Source organism: Anser anser, assembly GCF_964211835.1.
Source record: "Anser anser genome assembly, chromosome: 6".
Lineage (NCBI taxonomy): Eukaryota > Metazoa > Chordata > Aves > Anseriformes > Anatidae > Anser > Anser anser.
In genome coordinates this window covers 36,766,241-36,793,644 of record NC_139726.1, presented here as the reverse complement: position 1 = coordinate 36,793,644, position 27,404 = coordinate 36,766,241, and the positions used below count along the sequence as shown (strand labels likewise).

Below are 27,404 nucleotides of genomic sequence, written 5' to 3'. Positions count from 1 at the left end.
TCTAAAAGCAGTGTTAATCTTCTAGGAGAAAGAGCTCTGAAAAGCAGGTGGAAAGAGGTCTTCCCAGTTCAAGCACATCCAGTGACAACAGCTTTCAGGAAGGTTAAATCCTCCATCAGATCGGCAGGGCAGATCTCAGATAAGCAGCAGAAATTAAGGATTATCTTGACTACGCCATGAACTGTTTACTTTGCTATTTTAAATGGTTATGTTGGCTCCATTTCATTTGTTGCTGGGTAATGCTTTCCAAAGGAGAACCAAGGACCAGATGCCACAATCTTGACTCTATTCGTGTATTCCTACTCATTCTAGCAGCGGTCCCTAACAGTACTTTTTTTTTCTTTTGTGAGGCTAACATGCTGTACATTTGGATACCATCTTGATCTCAATTCAAAGGAAAGGTGCTCAGCCACAAGAAACATTTCCTCTTGGATTGCACAAGGGATAAAGCACAGTTGCCTCTGCGCGGAGAATCATAATCAGTAAATAAAATTACAATTTAATCAAAGAAAATGGTGGGTAAAATATTTAAGCATGATAGCTCAGAAATCCAATGAGGGGGAAAAAACTGAGAGAAATAATTTACCTGGAAGGTAGTAGCTGAGGGAGGGAGTGACCTTAAGTGACAAGCAATAGCAAAAATTTGAAATCATCTGCCCCACGTGTAGCACATCAATGAGACCATAGCTCGTATCTCGTCAGCTCGTTCTGGGTAGCAAGGCAGTAAGGAATGAATTCAAAGGAAAGCAGCGAAGATATGTGGAGGATTTGCTGAGACTGACGTGGAGAGACTAAAGGGGCCAGAGACATTCCTAGCATGATTAAGAAACAGCATACAAAGTTCCTGTAGTGCAGATGGCAGAGTAAGCAAATAAGAGAAGCGAATTTCTTGAGGATGATCTGCAAGGACTGACACAAAGTCATGGATGAAATTCAAGAAACACTTCAGAGCCATGGAATTGCCATTTCATTTTGAATAAATTGCAAAGAAGGTGCTTAAAATACAAAAAATAAATCTTAAAAAACAAAACAAAAACAACAACAACAACAACAAAAAACATTTTAAATGCTTCTCTTTTGACTTATTTTCTAACCTGAGTATCAGGAAAGTTTGTCTGCCACTGACAATCTTTTGACTTATTTCCTAACCTGAGTATCAGGAAAGTTTGTCTGCCACTGACAATCACTGCACAGGAGTGGAGTCTCAGGACAAAATTCATTCCCTGCTCTTGGCATTGATGGGATGTCTTGGTCTCTTACCCATAGCTTGGTTTTCAGTACTGACCTCCTTCGTTAACTGCTGTGAAGTCAAATGAGGAAAAGTGATGGGTGTTAAAGGGGAAAAAAAGGAATAGGGTTTATTTAAAGTACAACTGAATGAGCATGCACTGAAAACATAAATTGCCAGGTCCTTTCTGGCTAAAACTTCCAAAGGGAAGCCACATGAATACATGAAAACATGCATTCTTAATGCCCAAGTAATACTCTAGCTCTAATGGTAAAATGTGACTGACAGGTAACCTTATTTCTTTACTCCCACATTCATGTGTCACCTGTATGTCTACCAGAGAAACTGAAGACAAAACCTCCTCACAGCTACATGGGCAAATTGCATTGCAATTTCAGAATTATGTTTTTAATTGTTCAGTCTGTTGGCCACATTTTTTTTTCCCATTACTTTATTTGTTAATTTGTTTTCTTTCATCATCACCAGCGAGAGAGCACCATAATTCCTCATGCACATTATTGGTTATAGCACTCTTCAAATGCGAAATTCTTTCCACATCAGAGGATTCACCTTCAGAGGCCAATAGCTTACCTGCAAGAGAAATATTCCAATGCCTCCAACACACTGCATATTGTTTGCCCTATGATACACCTATCATAATGTTACAAACCCCATTCATTCAACCCACAACTATACTTAATGCTTAACTCAGGAGACCCGTGCCAAACTGCAGCTCAGTTCTTGATACCAGAGCAGGCTGGGGAGTGGGAACAAACCTGGACCTTCTCCTCCTGTTCCTGGTCCTCAATTACCAACCTTGTGCTAGCAAGCCGAAACCAGCAACTGCACCACATGGCTGCACACCGTGTACCGCCACACTCCAAGGGTGTTTAATATTTAGACAAGGACTTTTGAACAGTTCCACAACAGTAGGCCAGTGGGGACTTAGGGTTTGGGAAACTGGATTCAGAGATTAAAAAGCAAAAAAGAAGAAGAAGGATGGAAGGAATAATCAAGGCTATAAACTAGCCTGGTTTAAGCAGGAGTTTTTGCAAGTAGCCAGTTTAGTGGTTAAATGCATGTGTGTTCATCTTAACTCATAAGAAGACAAACATTCAAAATTTTCCCAAGTAAATTTTGGTGCATTTGAAACATTTGTGAAAGCAGAATTGTGCTTCTTTAGAGTTCACTGGTGTCACAGAGCATCTTCACATCATCTTTTGCTGCTTCATAACCCTCCATCTTTTCATACACGGCGTGGAAGAACGCACAAGAAAAGACTCTGCTTTTTAAGGCACATTTTTAACCCTCAGCATAGTTTCCATAGCAGTATTAGACCCAATTACGTGGGCTTCTGCCTCGCCTGTCTGGGTTGTGCTGTTAAAATTCGGAGTGTTTCTGGCATGACGTTATCTCTGGTGGCAAAGTTGCTCGTTCCCACACACGTGCCGGAGCCCCTTACCCCTTGCTGTTCTTCTCAGGCAGCAATTTAACTGGGTCGCACTGTGAGCTGCACGAGGGAAGCAGCCAGGGCTCAGAACTGGTGAACAGTAATTCTCCTCTTTGGGAAAGAGGACTTTCACACCACAAATCTGTGAATCATCTTCTGAGGAGCCTCGGGTTAGACGTGGTATTGGGCGGCTCAAAGGAAGAGCAGCAGCTGAGAGATTCTGATAATTTTGCTTCCCTCTGTACACTTGGCCTTGCACCACAGGAAAGGGATGTTGTCGGACCACAGGCTTCACAGCCTTCCTGTCACAGACAATTTTTAAACGATGAGCAAGTGCTTGGATATTTTGAATATTTAGATAAAGTTTCATTGAGTGGCTCGATCAACAAAGAGCTGCAGGCAGTGAGATGTCCTTATGAGAAAGCATGGAGCCAAGCCACTCGTCTGTCTGGATAATATTGCTGTATTGATCTCAGGAGGAAATATAAGCAGTTCTGGAATTACCAGAGCACCCCTTATTCTGTCATATCCTTGCACACAAAATAACCTTATAATCCCCCACAGCAGTCATCCAAGACATCATGGCATCATGGGCCTAATTTGAGAGCACGTCTAAAAGAGCCTACCAGGAGCCCACACAATACTATTTTTTATTTTTGCTAGATACACTGCTTTAGACGAGACTCTCATTAGACACCTGAGGATCAGCTCTGCCAAAATCAGGTCAGGAGAGCAAAGGGACATCTGAGCAACGAGACCAGAGCCAGGCTATCTTGGGAAGATACTGCAGCCAAAAGAGGACTTTAGGAGAATACACGCAAAAATGAAGGGTGTATTTTGGGCCAAAGGTGTGCAGAACAGATGCGTACAGTCATCAACGTACCTGTAGCAAGGAAAACATCAGCCAGCCAGCCACTTTTCTGCTTCCTCCCCAGTTTGGACTGACTGCACCTTGTCTGCTGCAGGATCACAAAATCTCACAACAGGGCAAGGGTCTTCCAGTATTACACAGACCTGTGGCATCCTAGGAGTGATACAAATAAATGCGGTGTTAACAGGAGCCACTCAAGACAACCGATGAAAACTTACCCTAGGTGTAAAATCCATTACATGCTGTAGAGGTTTCCTGGAGTCACTGGGGTCAAAGCTCTGAATCTCAGAGCAGCAGCATTTGATAGACACTCTGCAAGAAATCCTTACTCTGAAGCTCTCTGAGATCTATTTGGGGTGGCTACAACGGCAACTTGCAACAACTGAAGGAAAGCTTTTGGATAACTCTTTCTGGATCTCCAAACGTATTAACATTTCATAAAATTGGTCTAGGACACAGAGACTTTCTTAAAACCCAGCTTTTAAAGAGAGCTGCACTCCCCTACAGCATCCCTCTGACACCGACAGGCTTAAATACAAACACTGAATGAAAATTGCCTCTCTAATTTAACTGAAGCATCTCCTTTTTCCACCAGCAGAAGAGAAACCATTTAGATCACTAATGTGAAAGTAGATATTCCTGGTGGCAGTCACAACAGTCAAAATATTTCACCCACTGTTTGGTTTATTTATTACTTCTATTCATTTTATTTAAACGTTCAAGGATATTCTAAATGTTAGTACTGGAGATGAACAGAAAGACGGTTTGGGAAAGCTCTCAGAATGAAGACGGCCATATATTACTTACAATTATTTCTCTGTCACAATTATGTTTAGTCAAGAAGTTACATTTGGTTTATTTCTTGGACTTACATTATATGTATTCTGGTGCTGTTCAGCTTCAGTTTATCTCATCTTGTATATTTCTACAACCTTTTCCTCTAGTTACCTCTCTCTGAATTTGTATCTCTTTGTCTTTTGATTGATATACTTTAATAGAGAAAGCATGTGCTAAAAAAAAAGTTTAAAAACAGTGACTCATTCTGTTCTGCTTTACCTATCAGTTACATTGCTTGATGTGTCAACATATTTTATTAGTATGAAAGGTGAAATTCAGAGTTGAATAGCACAAGCAGAAGGATGTATTGCCATATGACTGAAGAGATAAATGTGACAAGTACGTAGCGTGGCTTGATGCAAAGCCAGATAAATTCTACCCTTTGAAATAAAAAGTTGTTCTTAGACTACTAGTCGTTGTTAATGATTACTAGAACTGGAAATAATCAATCAGAGTTCACATGCTAGTGAGTGATAATCTTCTGCAAACATCCGGAATATGAAGATTATGCCCTCAGCCTAGCTACGCTGTATTCCAGGATAAGCAGAGGGATGCATGCACTGAAATGCTGCTGGTCATCTTCCAAATATTTGGCTCAGTTCTGGGCCTCCCATGCACCCCAGCCGAATGGCATTAAACTGTTCAGAATTGTCTGGCGTGATTATTTTAGAAGAGAAAACCACAAGGATTGGATCTTTTCTTCACGGGTATCGGTAGTTCAAGGAAAAAAAACCGCTAACATTTTTTGCATCCCTGAACTGGTGGTATGCAACTGGATCAAATGTCGCCTTTTCAACATTACTGGGAGGACAAAAAAAAATAGCACCTCGGATAGTGTTACAGCTGTGCTTTCTTGCTTGCTTATCTGTCTTGCTTGCTTATCTTGCTTTTAATTTTCAGGGACACTTATTGGCACATTGAGACTTGTGTCTTAAAAACCAGATGAGCATCGCGTGAGAGATCAGGGGCGGGAGCGGTGTGGTCCCCAGGAGGCTGTCACCCAGATCCTAGGTCAAGCACCGCTGAAGCTCAGCATCGGGCACTTTGTGCTCTGAAACAAGTTGTGGCAGAGCAGGCTGGCTTCAGCCTGACTGCAGCAGGAAAAGGCTGGTTTCCCTGAGCCACTGTCACCTACTGCCCAGTGCGGTTCAAGGGCATGGGTAACAGGCAGCTGTGCAGCCAGAGTTACAGGTGCAACCTTTGCAAGCCTGATTCAGAGTTCATTTATAAAGTCAGCCAGCTGGATCTTGAACCACTTAACCTTCAGCTACCAGAGGTGTCCAGGTCGGAGCTGCGTGTGGATGGAGCGGGTCATTCCTGAGAGTCCTGGCAGCCTGTGACGCGTTATCCCAAAGCCGGGTGGGCAGGGGGTGGCAGCAGGGTTCTCCATCTCTCCTTGGGCAGAAGGGGATGTCCTAGGCTTGCGTGCATGCGGAGGGTTGTGCGAGCTTGTTAAACACCATGTGATGCCTTTATGAAATTGCTTGTAAAAAAAGCCTTTAGTCCTTGAAGGTGCCAAGAAGCTATAGAAGATGTTAGGCTTCCACTGAAGGCAGTGGGATAGTTGAAATTCTTCACTCAGAGCAACTGTTCAGAGGACAAATCAAACAAAAAATGGACTCTTCTCCTGTGAGGAAAGTCATCTCTGACAAAACCTGGGGGAGCAGATGTTGCTGTGCTCCCTGGCAAGTGAGATCTGGAAGGAAATGAACGCTGCCACACAGGAAATGGGAATTATTGAAAGCAGCTGCAAGCCGGAGCCCGCTGGTGAGCTCTGTGGCGGTGCATGCAATTCTCCATGCAATGCTGGGCTTCGGTGTCCCCTTCACTCATGTTAAGCCACCAGGGACACACACACTGGGGCCGACTGCCGTGGCCCCGTGAGCAGACTCCAAGATTAGCGTGAGGGCAGCAGGGAGGCTGCCCTAATCCCCCCCCGACACAGCGCAAATCCCCATGTTGCGTAGGGGGGTCTCTGACCTCACTTCCCCAGTATCCCGGTGGCACAGGGGCGGGAGCACCCAGGGTAAAACAGAGGCTGTCGTACGAAAGCCGCAGCAGCGCAAACGCGGTGTCTTGCGTCTGGGAAGCATCTGGATGGCTTTATTGCGTTTTTGGATATGCTAAGCCATCCCAGGAGGCCTGACACACAGCAAGTGGAAGATGTCTTTTTTTGTTCATCTGGAGGTGGGGAAAAAAAAAAAAAAAAGGCCACAAATGACGATGTACTTGTTTCAATACTTGAGCCGTGCCGAGAAAGTGGCACCAGTGGTCAAGTGCTTCAGCAGCTGCCTCGGGAGGAGCGGGCAGCACGGCGTTGAAAAGCCTGCAGAATGATAACAAAGAAAGTAGGAGTCATCCCGAGCCGGCCAGCCAGGGCCCTCAGGCTGGCGCCGAGCCACAGCTCGGAAGGTCACATAGCTGACATATCAACCGTGAGTCACCCGCTGCCGATACTGCGCACGTCCGCCTCCGTTTGGCAGGACCTGGAGAGGTTCCTTCTCCCTCCACACAGCTCAGGGCCAACATCGCCCTGCGGAACAGAGAAGACACCAAAGCAAGCAGAAGATGTAAAGGTGATGGAGCTACATTAATCGGAGAGAAAGGTGAGCAGAAATCCCAGATGCAGTGGTTCTTCTGGTAGGAGGCACAGAGGAGTTTGTAAGCAAAGGGAGAAGAAAGCGATAAAAAAGAAACAATGCAAGTACATGTGAAAATTCTAGTCCTTGGACTAAAGTCGGGCCCAAACCCCGTGAATTTTGGCTAAACTTAAGCAAAAAAAATGATACTACACAATGGTCATATTAATTTGCAGGTAGCTATAACAAGGATGCAGCAACACAGATAAGGCACTGTGTATCTTTCCAAATGCAGAAAGCAATTGCCATTGTGGTTAAGCAGTCTGTTGACAATACAGACAGCTGTTTAAGATGCATGCTCATAAACAGTATTTATGAAGAACAAAGCAAACGATTGTCCAGGTTTTCCCAGTCAGAGTAAGGAGTTGGTTTTCTAAAGCATTAGGTTATGATGACCACAAGCACAGTTCGGATTTTTCTTCTACAGTACAAAAAGATACATTATATACATCATACATTTCAACCTTTAACTAAAAGCCATCGTCTTATAATGCTGGATAAAGTGCTGCAAAACACCAAGGCTGTTTCATATCATCGCAGATCTTACAGAGGTTGTGATGCCCATGAAGGCTGTGCTAAGCTGAGAGAGATGCTAAGCCGTGAGACCACTGAACATCGTGTTCAGCGGTGAATTGCAGTTGTTCTCAAGCAATCTGTGTGACTTGCTGCAGATAAAAAGGGACACAGCAAGACACTACTTTTGGAGTATCTGAAGAGACACAGCATTAAGCTATTGAGATGCTAAGATCCTTGGCATCCTCCTTATTCTAGGTGGAAATAACTCTACACTGACATTGCAGATTTTAGGCATGCCATCTAAGGTCTGTTGCTACGTGTTAAACCTTACTGTCAATCATTACAGCATAACAGGTTCCAGCACCCCATGCTGAACACCGTGTATGCAGGCAGACAAAACCAGAACAGCTCTGGGTCCTTAAAGCTTCTGCAAGGAGGACTTGGACGCATACGAAGTTGCAAATGAGCTGTCACAAGCAGTGCTCACCTCTCCCCTTACAGCAGGGCATTAACACCACAGGTGATCTCCAGGGTTCCTGCCGCCGTGCCAAACATTGCTGGCTACCTGGCAAGGCTGCCAGTGGAGCCAGAAGGAGCTTCAGGAGGAAGGAGGACCTGCAGAGCTTGCGCACCTCATTGCAGAGGGTTTTTCAGATGGAGAAAAAAGGGTATGTTCATACTGAGAAGACAAGACTGCATCAAAATACATGATAGAAGTGGTATTGCACAGACAGCAGTGACCTTCACTAGTGGGCAATGTCATGTAACACAGGGAACCACGCATCCTTCTCTTCCACGTGGTTTTTGGAGTTCCCTGATCCACTGCACTCCCTCAACAGTCTCCAGTCACCATTCAGACCCGCTTATGTCTTTGAAGTATGCAGTTAAAACACAAGAAGAATGGCTAAAAAGTCAAATGCTTGTCTTACTAAATCACACCATAAATGAGAGAGTTGTGTTCTTCATCTACAACATTGCTTTTAAGTGTTTTTATCATGGAGTGAATCATATAAGCTATTAAAATCAGGAAAAATCATCATCACATGCAACTGTGAGAACACTTTAAATGTATTAGTTGCATAATTTAGACCCTTGACTTCCAAAGCCCTACCCAAAGATAGCTTGCACTCGAGCTGAAGGAGCCGCTGTGACCTTATCTTGGGTCCAGCCAATCGAGGGAACTGCAGAACCCTTTACCAGGGTGTTATGGAGCCATCTGAGGACGGCAGGGAGGTATTAGGGATCAGAGTTTCTGGGTCTTGTTCCTCACCCATGACAAGGACTGATGGATAAGGTTTTACCTAGGAAGGACAGTCATGTACATTGTCTGGGCTTACTCAGTCTAAACCTACGGATGAGACCCCCAGTTTCAGGCTAGAAAAAGAAATGCTCACAAATATAGCAAAGTATAGCCTAGATGGCAATACTTTTGAGAGGGAGAGCTGAGAGTTTTAACTACAGCTCACACAAAAGTGTTTATACATTTTTTCCCCTGAACTGAAGAAACTGCTGAAGTTACTCATTAGCAGTTCACATTCAGGCATAAGGACATTTGCTCAGGGCACAAATTTATTTTATTTGTTTTTATTTTCTTACAAGCATGTAGTTTGCATCTGAGGAAGATCAATTATTAACTTTGGCCTGAGATGGAAGCGTACAGGTTTAGCTTTCCTGAGGGACAGATGCATCACCAGATCTGACAGGCTCTGGTGTGGGCTGCTCCCCCAGCCAGGAGGTTACGTCCCATGAAGCAGTCCTGCTGGGGCAAAGGACACTACAGCAAGAACTGAGGGCAAGAAAATCATGAGTAACTTAAATTCTTAAATTCACTTTTTTATAGTGCAAATAGAAGCAATGTTGCCAAAAAAAAAAAAAAAAAAAAAAGGATTTATTTTTACAAATACCTAGGGTTTAGGTCTTTCGAAGATATCCTGCTAAAAGCAGACACAAGGTGTCCTGTTCCCCGTACCTCTTTTCCACAGGCAGTATTTCAGGCTTTTGCAGAGCCACTTGCTTACACGTTTACCAGGAGACAACACCCTTGCCCTTCTGAAGACTGCTCCCACAGTGTGACTTCAAGCTCGTTCACCTGCCCTAATTGAGCTCTCGGCTATCAGGTGTTTCTGCACGAGTTTCCTCACACACAACAGTATATATCGGTACCACCCCACACTGTCATTCCTTCGGTGAGGGGAGCTGTAGCTTTCGCTTACCATCAGCTCTTTATCCAAATCCCCAGAGCACTCAGGCATCTCTGCCCTGCGGACTTTGCGAGGCCTGGCATCACGCATGGCAGCCCACACGTGGCAAGCGTGCGGTTCTTTCTCGCTTTTGGCCCCGCTTTTCTAAAATGAGCGAGGGAACTTCCCTACATCTGCTCATTTGCAAATGCTGCTTCTGTCTGGAGGGAGCAGGAGCGGAGCCGGGGGCTGGAGCTCTGCCACAGCGCCTTGCTGTGGGGCAGGCCCTGCTCACAAAGGCGGCCTTATGCTCCTAGGCCCAGCTCCTCTGCCTCGAGGCTTTCCCAGCCGAGCGGCTGAAACCCAAGGCGGTCATGTGGCCGCACGGCAGACATTAACAGATCTATTTAGATCGATTACACATCCAACAAAACTGTTTCTGTCAATGTCTATTTAAGGTTTCGTGGTGTCTCATAACCGCTCACCCTATTAAAAAAATATATTACCTTCGTTGCTAAGCCAGCACACCAACACCAGGCTGACCCAGGAAGGGAACCAAGGCACAACGGGCAGCCCCATCAGCCTGATTTCCCCTCTTGAAACTCGTGGCCCTCTTGGGCACGTCTCTTCATCAAGCTTTTATAGACCACCCTGGCCCAGGAGCTGGAGGTGACAGCTCCAGGAGGGACATGTGGTGGCAGCCAGTAGCTAGAGCCGAGCCAAGAAGGCCTCCTAAACTGAGGACAAAGAGCACTCTCCACCCAGCTGTAAATGCCTGATAGCCCCAAAGGGGTTTACAGTTTCCAGCTGAGGAAGCTAAATTACGAGCACTGGTCTCTTCATCATGTCTTTGTGCAGTGCTTAACAGAGCTCTGCCCCCAGTCCCTGATGGCTGGGCACGACGGCCACGTAGGTGCCACAGAAAATACAGAAAACCCCTTCGAACAATGCCCCGTAATGACTTGTGTTTGCAGGAGGCTGGGCTGGGTCCTTACTCATCCTTCCCCGGAGTACTGGAGAATCAGAAATAGCACACACCAGCTCAGCTAGCTCCCTCTCAGGCCTTCAGCCAAAAACAACTCTTGCCTCAAATGCAGGGGCTGTAAACCAATTTCAAGATGAATGCCATGGTCATGACACACTAGGTGAAATTATTCCATGTCAAGCATCCTAACCCGTGAAGTCTTAACAATTAACTCCTCACTGACTGCTGTGTGAAGTTCATTAAACATTTGCCTGAAAACGTGCTTTTCTTCAAGAAAACGTTGCCCAAATCCAGTTCAGGGCACAGACTCAGTGAACTCTCAAAGCAACATGACAGGGAAGACCACAACCTCCAGCACACAGAGCAGCTGAGGACAGCAAGCCAGCAGCCAAGAGTTTTCTTGGCCCTCAGCCTTCCCTGCTGAAGCAGCTGGGAAACAGCAATTGCTTTGGGACAGCAAAGTAGCAGCATTTACTGTTTATTTGCAAATGATCAGCAATATCCACGGTGATTTTTCTGTAGGCCTATGCCTGCTCTGCTTAAAGGCTGAGGGCTGGAGCTACAAGCGCTACTCACTGCTCTGCAGTTCAAGGGAGTCACTGTGTGCTCCTGGGCTCAAAGGGGGTGACTCACTTCCAAAGCTGAAGTTCCATTTGCCCACAAGTGACGTGGTAGCTTCTGAAACTCCAAGAGCATTCAGTTGGAATAATGTCACGGGGAGAAGAAAAAAGTCATGTTAGCTGAAGGGACAAGCTGCAACCCATTACCTTGTGGCTGCTGTCTGCTACGTGCTACGTTTGGTACCTCTCTGGTGGGACAGGATCCTACCCCGTCCCTGGAAGCATTCAAGGCTGGATGGAGCTTGGAGCAACGTAGTCTGGTGGGAGGTGTCCCCCATGGCAGGGGGTTGGAACAGAATGGGCTTTTAGGTCCCCTCCAACATAAACCACTCTGTGATTCTTACTAAGCGCCATTTCCTTGTGGAAGGGACACTGATGAGCACCCACTGAAATAAGGCTTGGTGGACTCTCCACACAAAAAAGGAGCCGTTTAGAGAGCAGGCTATGTTGCCTGTACTCAGTCTTGGGAGAACAGTGCCTCCACGCACTCTGGCAGCAGCATGAGCCGTGACAAATGAGCACATAGACATGTGCAAAGTCACTGGCAGATTTACTTCCCCACCCAAATACAATCTCACACTAATCAAAGGTATTTGTTCATCACTTCAAACTGCGTTCCAGATAAGCACCAGGACTACTGTGTTACGGGAGGCTTGTCTGCCAGGCAGGGTGTGTATCTCTCATTGCTTTTATGGGTTATCTTGCAAACGCCATTGCAGCACTATGAGCTAAGGCCAGTAGATCATAAAAGCTACTGGAGGACATAAAAATGTTTTTGACTAGTAGGTCTGCAGTGGGAAAAGAGTTGTGATGCACAAAACTGTGCAATCACTAGCGCAAGTGCCCTTTTTTGTTTGTTTACTTCCTGGCACAGCACCACTGCTCATCCCACAGTGACAGCTTCATCCAAAATAACATTTTTCTCATGTGTGAGAAAAAGGAGAATCAAGAGAGGACCACGCTTAAAAAAAATGCAAAGTGGATATGCAGAAATGAGTGATGGCTTTTCTTCTACAGCACGGCAGCAAAGCCTTTAGGCAAAACAAAATAAAACCCGTTGTAACTAAATTCAACTTGTTTTCCATACTTCTTCCTGTGCATGCCATATTTGAGTTAGTTCTCCATTTAGCAATTCAAGACATAGCCCTTCCCTGCTGCAACAGGGAAATTAGCCCCAACTTTCACCGCATTTCACAGAGTTTGGGAACCAACACATCAGCAGGTGTGGTCAGACGGGTATCTTTCGTCTTGGAAAACAAACAAAGAAAAGAGAACCTAAAAAAGCCCTGATCATGGAAAATGCATCAGCCCCAGCATCTTCCTCATGCCAATGAAGTTCATTATGCAACTGATAGCGTTACCGTTCAGGTGTAACCACTGCATTTGCTGCCCTTCCCCACATTTTTGTTTGCTTTGCAAGTCCTGAAGGGCAAGGATCTGTCTTCCAACTCTTTGAAGTGCTTAGCACACTGTTGGCATCATATAAAAGTATCATAAACACACACAAGCATATATCTGCATGGGTTTTAATTATTGAGGAAGTTGTTATATTTGCTTGTTATTTTGCTGTGCAATGGTTATCTTACTCCGAGTTATCACAAGCTCATTATAGACGTATACAAATGCAGAGATAATCGGGCAAATGCAAGCAATAATAATTTATTTCCTCGACAAATATAAGCTGAGAGAAGCAAGATAGAAAGTGCGTCATTTTGCAGGACAGGACTCTGCGAGCACTGAGAGCTGATGAGAAAAGCTGTCCTTAAGCACAACCTGCAGGTGTAAGCTGATACTGCAGCCCTCGAGCTGAGCTTCTGCCTTTGAACGTTTCTGGAAGTTTTGGTGAGAAACACACCCCTACGAGCAGCAGCCTGGCCTGGTATCTTGCTCTGAGCATCTCCCCCCCTGGTGGGTGACAGAGAAAAGCATTCTGCTGAGCCGGGTACAAATAGGGACACACCACGCAGCTGCCAAGATGAGCTCACCCCATGACCCTATAGAGCAAGAAACCCAGCCTGTTGGAGAGGTGTCCTTGCTGAAACGAAGATCTGTCTTTGTCTCAGGCAAAACTACATCTGTTTCCTGTCTGCTATTAGGTGGCGCATTAAAAACAAACAAACAAAACAAAAAAACCACAATTTCTTCATGAAGATAAAGACCTTATTACAGGGTAAAATGGGTTGCATACACAAAGGCAATCGATGCAAGCTTCACGGTGCCCAGGATGGAGCACGCAAACCCCTCTTCACAACAGCAAACAGCAAAGGCCTTCCACCCTTTCTGGGGAAGGGGCTGAAAGAGGACTTCAAAACCAGTTCTGAACATGGGCATGGTGTACTGGGCGCGTTAAAGTTGAATCACCGTCTTAATGATGATTTTTCCTTCAGAGACTTGAAGTGATTTTCCAGAAGTAGTGAATTAGGCACTGTGTTTGGTCACATCATCTCACTCCCACCAAGTCAGGAAAACCTGGAGTCCCCATGAGCATTATTTACACTGGATACAGGGATGATAAATGATAAATGGCAAAAGGAGAAGGTGGCTTACCTCCAGGTGAGGCTCCTGGTCTTCAGGGCCAGCGAGCTCGGCCACAACCTCAAAAAGCTGGTACAGAAAATGACACCTGCAGCTCTAGGGCATGCAGGGCTCACAGGCAGGGCTGTGCTGTGGTCATCCTAATCTTGGCTGGGGAAAACATGAAATATGTCCCAAATGCATGAAATTGTAGTATGCACCTTGAAAAGCGTGTGTGTTCAGCCACTCCAGAGCTAACAAGTATGGGTGTTTTGTTCCCAACATCTCTAAACAAGCCCAATGTTCACCTACACAGCAATTTTTCAAAACAGGTTCCACTTGAGAGGTTTGAAATGGGAATCCCAGTGATCTCCCATGACTCTTCGAAACATAAGCTGTAACATTTGGTCTGCGAAGCCCAGATACAATTGGAAGACACCTACTGCTCAGAGGCAATTCAGCCATGCTGTTAACCACAGAAGCAATTTCAGAACCACTCTCAGTGCAGACTGTTTATCTGTGGATAAAAGAGGCCTTTTTTTCCATTTACGCCTGTGTGTGTGTGTGTGTGTGTGTGTTTAAAGCCACATGGAGGCAATCATCACCCAGGGTTCTGGGAGAAATTCCAGAGCAGCATCATTTACTATTCTGGTAATTTTCTTCATGTGGAAAACTGAAAGTGGTCAGACTCGCAGTATTGCTTAGCTCTGTTAGGGCATGGAGAAGTGTCGAACACAGCTTACTTTAAATCAACCATTTCAAGCTACACGTTATAAAATCATTCTTGAAGTCACTCGAATCTGGTAGAGAGGTCTCCAAACACATTGGGATCTGCTGCAGAAGTCCTCCCACTTAGGAAAACTTAGCGGCTCATGCATCACCACGTGTGCTTTCAGAAATGAAAACGAAGAGCGAGGTAGTATGGAAAAAGTTAACAAAGATTATAAAAAGGCAGGCAAGCTGTGAAATGCCTGTATTTCCTTTTGCACTCTCACCACAAACCAGCAGGGTGTGCCTGCAGATCAGCTTCCTTGCACACACACAGCCAGGTTTTCAGCTTAAGTGATGCCAACTCTCTTCTTTGTGCATCACGGCTTTATTCAGTCAAAAAGAAGGCTGGGCACCCAATTAAGCTAAGGAAAGAGGGTCATCTGCGTAGACGCTATGTCACCTCTCTGTAGGTTGAGAGCACAGCCAAACGCCAGCAATGGGAGCAGCAAGCCAAGAAACGGACACCACCCCTGTTTTTCCAGCAGACCCAAACTCCCACCAAACTCCTCTCCTGACCGATCGCTGAGCAGCTTGGCAGGCTTCCCACCCACCCCGTAACACTTGATTTACGAGAGGCAAGCGAGGGCACCGCAGCTCCTTCCCTCCGGTCCCCGCTTAGCACCACTAATTTTAGCCACGGCTCCTGTTGACACGGCCACGATGTGCCCGTGCATCGCCGCCACAGCCTCCCACCTCTCCCCGGGCGCCGGATGCAAGTACCGAATTGCACCAATTAAAGTCTAAGCCTAAGCAGAATAACATCAGGCAATTTATTTTACTGCTGAGCGCTACGCACAGGCAACTGATCTGCTCAAAAAGACAAGCAAAAAGAGCATCTGAAGTCATTTAAAAGCACTCTGCACCACTAAAAGGAGCTCGTGTTTTTTCCCCCCTCTGCTGCAAGGTTTTGCACATCACTGTGCCCTCACCCCCACTGACCCAAAAGGGACACAGCTGGCATTTTTTCTATTTCTGACACTGATGCAAAAATGCTGTCCCAGATCACTAGCGGGTGCCATCTGCTCCTCGAAACCGAAGTGCATCAATTCGCAAGCTGGGGCCAGGATTTTCAAAAATAGCTAGTCTGAAGTGAGACGCCTCAATCCGTATTTAGGTGCCTGCCCGACTTGCAGCGAGCCCGAGCACCGTACTAAATCTGCAGGCACAGTCCATCACGCCCTATTTACGTAAAAACCCTTCAGCGATGCCCTTCTTCCTCCCGCACGTGGCACTGCAGCGCACTGTTCCTTTTCTTCGGGCAGGGACACGAGAAATGCAGGTCCACAAAGACGTCTCCGTACCGGTGGAGACCTGTCATTTCTACAAAGCACCATAAGAATCCTGAAAGCTGTAAAAGATGTTTTCACTGTATTAGTGACTATCATTTTGATGTGAAACCCGCTTTAATGAATACCTGACAAGTAAACCTTTTGAAGGAATGATTTAACTTGACGTGAATGCATGCAACTGCTGTTTGTTGAACGATACTCTTCTTAAACAGCCAGCAAAAGAACACAGCCTCGCCATAAAGCAACATTTACAACAGTGAGGACCGTGCTTGAGACATGCGATGCTCTCAGGGCAGCACTGGATTTAAGAACAAGCTGAGGTGGATTTGCAGGAGCAGAAAGAGGGATTTTCTGTTTAGCCAGAGAGCAGTCCCCACCACAAGCATTACTGGGCACCAGACACACTACTTTCTCCATAATTTCTGTATTTTTTCCCCCATAAAAACACCTGCAGTTCCTGCTCAGCTCCAGCTTTGCTTCTGCATGTGAACACACCCTCCTGCACCAGAGCAGTCAACCAGATTTTGTCAGGGTTTTGGTCAGGACACACGACATCAGCAACCCGCATCCACGGGGATCTCCACACTTGAGCTCTCCATCACTTCATGCCCATCACCGCACCCCCGTCCCCGTAAGAGAGACAGCAGGTTAGGGACTGTAAAGAGCAGAGGTTACACAAAGCAGATCACGTGTTCCCAATAAAATGGTAAAGTATAAAATAAAAATGTGGTGGTGTTAGAGCTCTGTACCATTGCAAAAACATGGTCATCTTTCTTTAAAGCGATGGCGTTAGGCTGCACTGCATTGGTTCACATTCACAATTCCTGTTGCCATTGAAATAACATGAAGACCAGTTTGTGGGTTTTTTTTTTCTTCCTTTTTCTTTTAAGAAAGCTCATGTTCTGCAGAACCAACAAACCCTACTAACTAGAGAGAAAAGTCTGTTGGACAAATACTTTCCAATCTGCCAGAATGAGTCACAACAGTGAGAATACTGACTCCGAACACCGAGAAGCCTGACACAGGCGAGTTGTAAGAGCTGCGTGCATTCCTCAACAATAAAAACACACGAGGCTGATATCCTGCTGCTAAAGGGCAGCCATGCCACCTTTTTACCAGCAGATGTCACATGGAAGTAAGGTCTCCTCTCAGGTGACGTTACATCTCTGCCCTCACCGGGGCACAGAGCAGCCAGGGGCACCCAACACAAACCTGTCCCCACCTCCAAGCTGTCTGGAGTACGAGGTCCTGACGACCACACAGAGTTGTCTTCCAGCTGTTGGAGGACCATGGTCTTCTCTCTCTGGAGCAGACACCACTGCTTGGCCTGAAAAGGGGGACCTGAGCTTTAGTTCCTGAACGCCCAGTAGGCGCCCATTGCCTGCACTAGCTCTCCACGAAAACAGCTGCTGGACCTAAAGTCTCATGACTAGGAGTAAAGCAAATCAAGACAATAATAACTCCATTAAATACAGCCACTGATTACTATGGTACATAAAGAGAGGAGCCTTCCTGAATTATGCCACATTATCTCTCTTTTCCTTCTAACTTTGCCACCAGAAAAGCTGGTGTTCTTTCCAGAGTCCCCATAGCCTTCTTATTTTGTTTTTGTTCCAGGAGGGGAACAAACAGCAGGATGGATGCTTCACAGAAATTGATTTTTCAACAGCCCCATAAAAGCGGGGGAGTACTGATGTTTGACATCCCCTTGCAGAGCTTCAAGCACCCTCAGGTCCATTTACTCGAGCACAGGCTCCATCAGACTACGTTGACCCGAAACACCTTCAAATAGAGATGATTCATCTGTAAGAAACGGTGGCTAGTGGTTTTTCCATTGAACTGCTTTGAGCAAGAGGAGAGACTTTCAATTAAAAAAAAAAAAAAAGAGAGAAAATTTTTTACTTAAACAAAATGCTCTGGCAAAGCTTCCACCTCCCTGGCTGTGGTTTTTAACTCCATATCTCAGCTCTCATGTGCCCCATGACCAGCAGCTCCAGGATGCTTGCAGCAGGGAGCAATCTGCTGCAGAGGATGCAGGTGGCAAGCACAAAACCAACCCTTTCCATCGCTCTCTTTTCTGGGGGTAAACTTGGACCAAAAAAAAAAAAAACCCACCTTGTTATTCATATGCTTTTATCTCAAAGCCTACTTTGCTGGTACAGCACGGATAGAGAGGGGTGACGGTGACAACAGGGTGATGGTGGAACCTTCTCTGGAGCAGGAGACTTCTCTGTGGGCTTTGTGCATGCACGGGGGGTCCATGGCCCCCACCAAACTCTCCCTGGTCTGAAGGGCTCAAAAGGCACCCAGCCATCATCCTCTTTCAGCAGCTCTGTGGATGGAGTGATCATTGTAATTAAAGCAGAGGCAAGTGTCGTGGAAGAGCAGCAGCTAAATTACAGGTCTGAGAGGTGGGGAACAGCGCCTGCCTGACAGCGTGACAACCAAGAGCGGGAGGTGAAGCTCAGAGCTCCGATACGCCACAATTGCACCCCAGTTTGAGAACAGGTAGGAATAGATGTTTGCATCAAAAATAAATAACAAAAACCACATTGCAAGTTATGTTCTCCCCCTTTCTAGTCCATAGTTTGGGATACAAATATTTTACATTATGATAAGTGATGCTGCTCTAGACCAGTTGAAAATTAAAAGAGAAAATAAAGATGCTGTGCAAGAAGTAAACCTGGGCTGTCTCCAGTGATGTCTGTTCCCGAAATGACTTGCAGCGACATCCCAGGAACTGCAGTGAGGCGCGCAGCGAGCACAGGGCACCTTGGCACCACGCGTTATATCCAACACCCAGCCATGAAGGCCTCCGGCCCGCCTGTGGGTGCCTCACCTCCTCCTGCCACAGCAAGGCACCCACACGGGCGCTGCACGGGGCGAGCCTTTCGGAGGCTGCAAGGCGCCAGCAAGGACGGCGCCGCTCGCTCGCGCCGGGAAATGCTGCAACTGCGTGGGCAGCGTGTGCTACAGTGGCCACATTTAGCAGCACTTATACTGACACTTTTAAAAATACATTAATTTTACACATCTACTACTTCAATTAAAAAAATACGTTCAAAATAACACCCTTTCTCCCCACTGAAATGTGCTCTGTGTGGCAATCGCGTCAAAGAGCAATCCTGTGGTCTGTTCTGAACCCTCTCAAAAAAAAAATATATATATATATATCAATAAATTATAAATCCTCCTTTCCACGGAGCAGCCATCTGCTCAGGGAAGGAAATCCCCACAACACGTGTCCCTTCGCAAGGCCAGCCAAGGGAGGGCAGGGGGGAAGGACAGCTATTTACCAAGAGACATCATAAAAAAAGATCCACAGGAGGTCTTTATTAAAATACCACTGGTAGACACGGGTGGTTTCCACCAGAATTTAAGCAAGGAAGACTGATTCCCTTGTCTGGGCTGCTCACCCCTTTTATAAATTAAAAAAAATGAATCATCCAATGCTCGGTAATTATGAAAAAAATGTTCAAAGAACATTGATTTTTATTTTTTCTTAATCAAAGCTACTTGCCAGGTGTCACACAAGAGAAAGCCCAAGGGCAGACAAGCCAATATTTTCCTGCAAGGTCATGACCACCGTCCCTCCAGGGCCTTAGACCACTCTGGGACACTGCTCAGGAAAAAGGCACGCACAGGTTGGTCTCAGGAAAGCCTGCTCACCATGCTGAAGGATCTCCAAGCATGCAGGGACGGGTATGGGCAATGCTCTCCCCTTTTCCCATCCCCACTGTCACCCCTGTTGGCATGGGGCTCCTGGAAGACACGAGTGATCCCCAGCCAGAAGATCTGCCCAGCCTGAAAACGTGCAGGGCCCACCTGCCCTGCAGGCAGAGGGTCAGCCAAGACTGGCAGCAGAGGAGCCAGATCCTGGTCCATCAAGGTAACTAATTGCAAGTGTTTTGCGCGCTCTTCAAGGGCAGAGGGGCAGCCCAAGGCCAGGCTTTATGAACCGGATCACCCGGACCTCTCCAAGGAAGCAGGAGTGGGATCTGGTGCTTTACATGTGAAAGTGAAGAAAAATAAATAAATGGGAAAAAAAAAAAGGAAAAAATAATAAAAGAAAAAAAAAAGAAAAAGAAAACCAAACCACAAAGATTTGGCTTCTCTGTGAGCTCTGGGCATGATCCTAGTCCCACAGAGCATGTGGGTGTTCTGCAGCTATTTCCACTCAATGCAGATCTGTTCTTCTTGCCTTGCCTCCTGCCTTCCCACCCCTCCCTGCTCCCCGTGCCCTTGTGTCGGTGCCCCTGGCCCCACCGGGTGGTGGCTGCTCTCCAGCCAGAAGCAGACCCAGATGCCTCCAGCACGAGAAGGGCAACGAACACCCAACATGGAAACATCCACCAAGGCACGCCGGGAGGGAGCTGCCTCAGAGCCTGCGCCTTTAAATTCATCCTACTATCGCAGCCATTTCACTAACTACTTAATTGCAGCCATCTCTCCGCGTCTGTCTCAGTCCGACACCCACAGATGCGGCCGCCCACGCCAGCCCACGCTCTGACTCATGCTCGGAGCGGTTGTCAAAAAAACCCTGCTCCCCGCCGAACGCTCCCTTCAAACGCGTGCTGCTACTTTGATCTATTTCCATAGATTCCTGTGAGTCATCGGAGACATCTCTGATCTCAGCCCCGCAGACCGGAGCCCGCATGGGTGTTGTTTTTGCATGAATTCGGCTCGCGCAGAGAGCAGACCCTGCTGCGATGCACGGGTGTGCGGGAGCAGAGAATTCCTGGGAGCGTCTTCCATAAGTGAGTTACCCAAAAGAAGAGTCGTCATTTCCTATTTAACGAGAACTACTTGTGCTCTAAAAATAATACCACGGGGATAGCGTTGTTCTCAGATGTGCAGTCACAGTGATGCTCTGAAACCCCTTCCATCACCTAGGGGTGCTTCAGCAGGCAGCCTTCTCCGCCTCCAGGAGCGAGGTATCCTCCTCCTCGCCTTGCAGATGGCAAAGCGCTGGTGCCAAGCACTAAAATGCCCATTTTGGCAGGAGACAGAGCCAGCCTGCCACCGGCAGTGAGGTTTAACTGAGGTGGCAGGAATGCATTTGGCTGCTGTCACGGAGGAAGGCAGCAGTGACACCCAATGACACCAACCACCAAGATGCCTCAACCATCAGGGATGTCACACCTAACACTTGGCAGAGTTTTGGTCCCTCGTTACCCCAAATCTTCACCTCTTCATGCCCTGGGGTTGCTGATTTACCTGCGCCGATTTACACACCTGGGTTACCAATGACGGAAAACCCCGTTAGAAATGCCATTCCTAGCAGGTTTGGACTTGGTGGTAGGAAGCACCAAGTGCAGAGAGCTTGCACTTTTGCAGAATGGATGTTGCATCACTGTAGACAACTCACTTGACATTTACATTTCAAAAATAATTTAAAAAATAAATTAAAAAGAAGCCAAGTGGGTTACACAAAGTGGCCACAAGGGTCATTCCAAGTCTTGAAATGACTCAAATGCTTTCTCTTGCTCCTGGGGAAAAATCCAGCTCACCTGCATGGCCAATTAGTAACCAAAATCCAAATTCTGCTGCCAGACTAAAAGCTTTCTGGTGGTCGACACTTGGGTGCATCAGTCTTGCTGCATCCAGCTGCTAATTGGTCTCAGCATCACCACATACATGCTGGTTGCACCAACACTGGTGAGCCTGATTATAATAAATCTGATTAAAGATGTGAAATCAAAACACCTAAATCATCCATGCGTAACACCCACTTGAGGGTCAGCCCTTTATATCAAATCTCAGTGGCAGGGTACACTTTATGGGATATTATCCCACCTCTTTAACACCAATAATGCCAATAGCACCTCCTGTAGATGGGAAGTGAGACCCAGCACAGCACAGCCCAAGTCTGGATGTGCCCACAATGTTTTTTTTTTGTTGTTTTGTTTTTTTACTCTACAAGTCCCATTTTTGGGTGCCTCTCTGCACAAACAGGGGCCAAGTTAATGCTACAGGACTGCTGATGCCCTGCTGTAACGTGGGTTAGCACAGCACAGGACAAGGCGGGTGACAACTGGCAAAACTCACACGAGCTGCAGCTCAAGCATGGATCCCACCCACACTTTACCTTTGACTAACAAATGACAGCAACAACGAGGATGTCTTCTTGAAATTTCACCGAAGCCTTAGGTGGTGTGATGGCGTGGTTGCTCCTTCATCTTGCATCCTCCTCCATCCTTCCCAAGGAGAGTCCTCACTAAAGAGCAAAGAAAACAGGGATGATTGCAGAAACTGCTTATATACGTTTTTGCCTTCTTTTCAGAGGAAAAAAAAATTACCAAATTACCCAGAGTTAGAGCCCAAGGAGAGACAAGGTCCTATAAGCAACCTACCGTGCCCAGGGCAATTCTCATCAACCCCAGGGAATGGGCAGCAGGTGCTGTCCCTCTCACAGATGCACCTTGTTTTCAAGCTAAATAGGGAAAAAATAAATTAAAAAAATAAATTTAAAAATGTATTTGGCTCCATTTGCAAGCAACAAAAAGGTGGTGGGAATATGGCAGGTGGGACTCAAAGATGATCTGCAAGGCAAAAGGGCTTTGTGCCTTCTCTTTCTTCTTTGGAGAAAGATATCTTGGATTTACTCAATATTTATATCATGTTAGCAAATTGTGGATCCAACCAGCATCAGGACCCCACTCTAAAGAGCTTAAAAAATATGACCAAGTGGAAAAGGACAGAGGAAAGGGGAATAAAATAGAGCATTTAATAGTGGCATTTATACATGTAACGTCTAACAAAGGGATTACTTGCTGACTTTAGAAACGCACACGGTGAGAATACAGAGCCAGTCACTCCCCAGGACCGGGCCTGTCCCAGACAGCCTGTTCCTACGTGAAGCAGATGGTAAACGCGGTCCCTCTGGTGGGGAACTGTTGAGGTTTTGCTCTCTTCCCCCTTGGTTCTGCAGGACCCCTCCTCTGCAGGGGAAAGCAGCCTGCTCTCACGTCTCCTCCTTGGTGGCAGCTTCCACAGCCACTGGGTGGTCACCACCTCATCCACATTCCCCTCCTGCTCGGCCAGAAGCACCCTCACAGCAGGCTGATGGTTTTCCTCCCATATAGCAGCACCTCTCCTACTTGCCAGAGGTCTCTTGTAGCACCATCAGCCAGCAGGAGGACCTGAGATCCCGGAGGCAGACACGGTGAAGGACAATACAGCATCCCCGCTGGTGGTCGGCTGCCCAAGGAGCTCGTGTGGGGGGCATCTCGGTCAAAGCTTGCTGAGATCCAGAAGAGGGCTCTGAGAAGTTCAGTCCTTCTTCCACCGAATGGGGCACTTCCACAGTCTTACTCTATGACAGGATGTGGGTGAAGCCTCGTCGTGCCCCTGTGGGACAGGGATGTGAGCATAACGCCTCTGTCCCCCAGCAAGGGTGGCAGCTTTCCTCCTGGACAGGGCACAGGGGAGGTGACCAGTCCTCGCCTCTCAGGAGCTTTCCAGGCAGGAAGGCCCAATGGGCAGCACCCGAATTCAGTTTCCAAATCCCAGTTTCTGAGTGGTTAAACCAGGGGAGACCGCTGCAAGCCGGGGAAGAGCAGGGAGAGATGTTTCTCAAGCCAGGAAAGGAACGGTGGCTCTTAATATAGCAAGGGGAGTAATATAAAAAGATCTCCCACCTCCCGTTCCTCCTACAGACGTACTTATTTTAGTTCCTGGCTACACCCCCCGGCGTGCAGAACACCGCCAGGGTTGCCAAACGCCTGTTTCAGGAGACAATTTGCATACTCAGAACAATTAAACTTTTGTTTGCTGCTCCTCGCCAGAGCACCTGGGGCTGGGGCTGGGGCTGGCCAGACAGCCTGCCGCAGCGCTGGAGGTCTCGGCCAAACTCACCGGCTGCTTAGGATGGGGCTCGTGCTCCCTCACCTGCTGCTGGGCTTCAGTCCTGGAGCGTAACAGCAGCGGGGATGCTTCGTGGCCCTCCACGATCACCAACAGCCTCCTCTGAGACCCAGCAGCGACAAAGTCCCCACGCTGCCCCCACCACACATAGGTGAGAGCATCACGGCTGCACTCCCAGCCAACCAGAGCCCCCTCTCCAAAGTGTTGGCCAAACTTTGCATTTTTCATCCCAAAGGCACTCGCAACAGGATTCAGCCTTCAGGGCAAACGCATGTGTTGATGAAAACTTCCGCTTTACAAATGAAGGGTTCTCCATTAAAAAAAAAAAAAAGTTATTCTTATTTGATGGAGTTTCCTTCTTACAACATTATTTTTACCTATTAAACGACATGTCAGCAGTAGTTATTGTATCATGTCATATTGTGACAGGAATAATAGTTGAAATATTCTCACTTTATTTTCCATTACAATCACAAAGAGAGGCTGTTACCTGGAACCATTCGAGACACCTTCCCTTTGTGTCTAGATCAAAGTGTCTCCTGTTGGTGCCCGACGAAGCTGTCAAACCCTTTCCTTACAACACAAACAAGAGACACTTTGATCTAGGCACAAAGGGAAGGCCGTTTAATCAGTATCAAGCACAAACTGCTCTTAATTAAAAATAAAAATAAAAATAAAAATTGTTTAAACCCTTATATCATGTCACGATGTGTTGGTAGTTATAAGGCACATGGCATTGCCTCCACAGATATGATGTGAAGTACTGCAGTGGCAAAACATCCCTATATGTTAAAGAAATCCTGAAATACCCAAACAAATTATTCCTCAAAAATCCTAAGAAGTAGACTTCTTTTTCCAAAACTCCAGCTTATAGAAACTGAAAATATTTGGTTTTGCTCCAGGTCAGGTTGTATAAATCATTTTCCTATGTGAAATTTCAGAAGAATCCTGAAATTTGATGAGCTTTATACCTCTGTCTCTTACTCATTTTCCAAAATGTCATCTTCAAATGACTGCTGGTGAAGCCTAATTTATTTTGGAATTGTTATCACAAGAATTTCCTGAATTCTTTCTGAGCCAGCAGCTCTCCATGGGAAAAAAAAAAAAAAAACCCACACATTTAATGAAACCAGAATATTTTAAAGGCATGTTTCAATTTTATCAAGGAGGTCTGAAGATAGATAACCTAAGATTTTTCCTTAAATTTATGACACGTTTATATACTGAAATATAAAAATAATAACGTTTTGATTGAAACATCAAAATATTTTGTTATAAAGTATTGTGTAAAATCAAGTTCCAAAAATGCCAAAAGAAATTTCAGAATCCTTGATGTCACAGAAGATGATGAGTTCAGGGACGAAGCGACAGCCCCTTGTTTTTGCCCTCATCTCTTCGTCTGGCTGTGGAAAGGAAAAGCCCCGTGGGTGCAGCACCACTTCTTGCTGGAGGAGGTGGTGGCTGCAGGAGGGGCTCAAAGGACCACAGGGTTGTGTTTTCTTTTCTCCTGCCCCCTACCACAGAGCAGCTGTGCCTCCTCTTATGTTTGACACCCCTCAGCCCTCATTGCTGCTTTCACTCGCACAGAGTTAGTCCTGTTTTAAAGGACGGCTTCAGTCCTTAAGACTTTTAAAGGACGGCTTCAGTCTTCCGGGAGACGTAAAGCACAGCAGCTGGATATTCATGGAACTTGGCATCACAACAATTTCAGGCTTTTTTTTAATTAACGCTGTACCGTGTTACAACAAGGAAACATTTTCTCCTCTTTTATTATCGTGCTAACTCTAAGCCAAGTATTAAATAAGACTTAATTTAATTAATTCTTGCATCCTCCCCTCTTGCAGGATTATTTGGTAAGACAAGGTCCTTACCCAGCTCCCTCTCCTGCAGCCAGATAAAAATCCTGCTGATGGTGGTGGGAATACTCCAGGCACCTCATTTACATGCATGACATGTTAGGGGTTATAAAAGTAGATGTGTCCTGCTCCCGCCTCACCTTTAGCCATGCTGGGATCTCACAAGCCTCCTGGAGGCAGCACCCAGCCCCACAGCGCTCATCCCACCCTCGGGGCCCTCCTGGAAAACCCAAGCCTGCAGCTGTGTGCTCTGGGCCCGACTGACAGGCCTGTAACCTGCTGGACTGTCCCGCTCCCTCAGCCCCAGCCCCAGCTGCTGCTCATGTGGTGGCCCTGTCAGAGGTGGTGGCCCTGTCAGAGGTGGTGACTCTGTCAGAGGTGGTGACTCTGTCAGAGGTGGTGGCCCCACCAGAGGTGGTGGCCCTGTCAGAAGTGGTGGCCCTGTCAGAAGTGGTGGCCCTGTCAGAGGTGGTGCCCCTGTCAGAAGTGGAGGCCCCACCAGAGGTGGTGGCCCTGTCACAGATGGTGGCCCCACCAGAGGTGACACCTGGGCTGAATCAAATCTTGTTTGTGTTAAATTTAGATGGCCTCTCCGCCCTAGAAACAACAAATTTGAATCTTCCCCTTCAAAGAACTCACAGCCCCACTGGCGCAGCTGGGACCACCAGAACACGCGGCCTTTCCCTCGTCCTGGAGCTAATGGCAATGCCGGGGGAGCGGGGCCCTGAGGTAATGCCACGGGGCGTCCTCCCGCAGAGCTCCCTCGCTTTGGGAGCTGCCAGCCCCTCTGGGCAGCCGCATGGAGAAGACCATGGTGGTTTGACCCCCGTGTGGGCCCAGGAAGGAGCCAGCCAAGCAGGACCTTAAGGACAGGGCTCAGCCCACTGAACTGCGCCTTCCAGCTGGAAAATGAAAGGGAAGGCGCCACCCTGAAGCAGCAGGCTGCTGCAGCAAAATGAAAACCCGAGGACATACAGTTTGAAGGCAGGAAAAGCAGCACCCAGCGCTGAGGGCTTTGTTTGGCAGAAAACCCGCTGGTGCAGCAGGGCAAGGGAAGAGAAGCCCAGTGCCGGCGACAGCGTGACGGGAGGCTCCTGCTGCTGCGAGAAGCGCTGGTGAGGAAAAGCGCTCAAACAGTGAGGGGAAAGGTCTGGAAAAAGCGGCGAGCGAGAGGGAAGGAGGAGGAGGGAACGTGGGCAAAGAAGTAGGTGGTGCCGCATAGCACTTTCCGATAGAGCCGGGAAAAGGATGCGGAGCGCCCAGTTCCCAGTCCCACGCATTCACCGGGGACCATCTGTCCTCCCCCAGGAGGCAGCCCCGGGTCGGGCAGGAGCATCCTCCTCATGGGGTGGAAAAGGGTGCACGGTGCCGAGTGGGGAGGTGCTGGAAGCCGTGAGCCTGCACTTGGGAGAAGCATTACTCCTCCAGGGCCTGCCTGCTTACCTGCACCAGCTCCAACAGGAGGGCGAACAAGAAGCAGTTTTTACAGTAATTTGAGAAACACGGATGAAAGCACCGAGAGGTGGGTGGCTGTGCCCAAATTCAAGGGACAGTTTGGTGAGAAAAGCAGCCCCCAGGTGCACATAAGCACCCCCAGCCACTCGCCCAGCTGCAGCAAGCAGCAAAACAAAATGGCCTTCCTCCATGCCATGGCCATGAGAACCTTTGACACCATCAAGAAGGGCCTGCAAATGGAAGCCGTCCCTTTGCATGTGTGTACTTTCTGCCCACGAATAGCAAGTGCTGGTTGTGCCGCGTGGACTCGTACACGCTAGCCTGCTT

General features: G+C 47.2%; 1 long non-coding RNA gene across 2 annotated transcripts; it reads right to left on the bottom strand.

Annotated features, from left to right (window-relative positions):
- On the bottom strand, positions 1-26,058 carry LOC310902074. Of its 2 annotated transcripts, none has more exons than XR_014586468.1 (4): positions 21,989-26,058; positions 3,562-3,702; positions 1,150-2,980; positions 1-1,094 (listed from the first exon to the last, which is right to left on the bottom strand). It is a non-coding gene; the product is annotated as an uncharacterized lncRNA (long non-coding RNA). The 2 variants fall into 2 exon arrangements; XR_014586469.1 differs by lacking the exon at positions 21,989-26,058 and adding an exon at positions 10,228-12,166.
- Between the last annotated feature and the right edge of the window lie 1,346 nt (positions 26,059-27,404).